At 56.8% G+C, this 1,661-nt stretch overlaps 1 pseudogene; it reads right to left on the minus strand.

Annotated features, from left to right (window-relative positions):
* Positions 1 to 709: 709 nt before the first annotated feature.
* On the minus strand, positions 710 to 1,440 carry LOC111535951 (annotated as a pseudogene).
* Positions 1,441 to 1,661: the final 221 nt, after the last annotated feature.

Raw genomic sequence — 1,661 nt, forward strand, 5'->3', positions numbered from 1 at the left:
CTCCCATTCTGGACCCTTCCAGACTTTCTGCAGGAAGTGCTGTCCTTGAGTCATTCTGTTTTGTCCTGAGGCTGCTGCGAGGAAGGGGACAGATGAGCACATGCTGGAGGGTGGGGACATGCAGGACGGCTTCAGTCCAGGCACAGCCGCAGGTCCTCGGCTGCCCCACTTTCCCTGGCCCAAGAAGAGCAGCCCCCAGCAGGCTGCGGGCACAGTCCCGGCTTAGAGCGCACTGCAGGGCCCCAGCATCCCCGCCTTAATTTTCACCTTTGTTCCCTCCTGTTTTCCAGCTTTGGAGTCCTTGTTAAGAGGAACTCGAACCACAAGGTTATAAACACGCCACCTGCATTCCCTTCCAATCCTTCATGGTTTTCTTTTTTACACACAAAGCTTACAACCTTTACTTTTTCCAACTGGAAAACCAGTTTTTCCAACACTTTTAAAATACAAATATCCTTTTATCATATGCTGAAAGCCCTACCCACAAGCCCACTTCTGCCTTTGACTCTGTTCACTGACCCTTTTGGTAACTTTCAGTGAAGAGGTGGCATTAATAAATATATTCTCTAGCAATCTCCGGAACCTTTGCGTTGGTCAGGGTGAGAGGTGCTGCAACGATGTAAACAGAACAGCTGAGTCCTCCGGGTAGTCGCCCAGTGCGAGCTGCACAGACCGCGTGTGTGGGAGTCATGGAGTCAGAGGCGCTTCCTCAAAATGCATCCCCCCACCCCCACTTCCCCAGAAGAGCACACAGGCCCCAGGGCCCCCTGGACAGGGCTGGTCCCAGCGTATGCACGCCACTTCCTGGTCTTGGGGGGTGGTACGCCCGAGGCTGCCAGCAGGAAGCCCATGCAGAGGCCAGAGTCTCTTGTTCCACTTGACAGAGACCCCAGAAGGAGCCAGAGGACAGCATCAGAGCCTGGGGCCCGGGCAGGGGTGCTCAAGGGCATAGCGGCTGCAGGCCATTGGCAAGGCCAGAAGACGGTGAGTGGAAAGCCGGGGGCGCGTGGAGAGACCCCGAGAAGGGGTTGTGCAGCTGGGAGTCCTGCATTTGCCATTTGTGTTTCATCCGGCGATTTTGTAAGCAGGTTTTTATCTGGACTTCCGAGAGCTGCATCTCCCTGGCCAGCCTCTTCGGCTCCAGGGGGCCCAGGCAGTGCCGGAAGACGCCCTTCAAGGCGTGGACCTGCCCCGTGGTGAAGGCAGCCACTGTCCTCTCCGGCGCAGGCCGATTTGAGGACCTAGCTTCCTTGATGCTGACGGCCTGAGGGGGCTCCTGGGTGCCGGATGTCTGGCCCGGGCCAAGGAGGCTCCCGGGGAGACGTCCGCAGGCCTCGGGTTGTAGGTCGGCCCGGAGCAGCTGCTCTGGGAGAACCAATCCACGGAGCCAAAGCTGGAGGGCTGCTGCCGGTCACGAGGTGGGGAGGAGGAGAGACGCATGGCGGTCAGGTGGGCCGTACGGAAGGCCAGGCGGGGCTGGGCAGGCGCAGGATCCACCACAGCTATAAATTTTATTAGTGAAAAAGTAAGCAAGGTGTAGAGACATTAAGTGACTAATGAAAGATCAGAGCTACTGTGAAAACAGTTTGGGGATTGAATCCAGGCTTGCTAACACCCACTGCTAACTCCAGAGAGTGTGAAAAGAAACATTGAAGAACCAC

Source organism: Piliocolobus tephrosceles, chromosome 12 (genome assembly GCF_002776525.5).
Source record: "Piliocolobus tephrosceles isolate RC106 chromosome 12, ASM277652v3, whole genome shotgun sequence".
Classification (NCBI taxonomy): Eukaryota; Metazoa; Chordata; class Mammalia; order Primates; family Cercopithecidae; genus Piliocolobus; species Piliocolobus tephrosceles.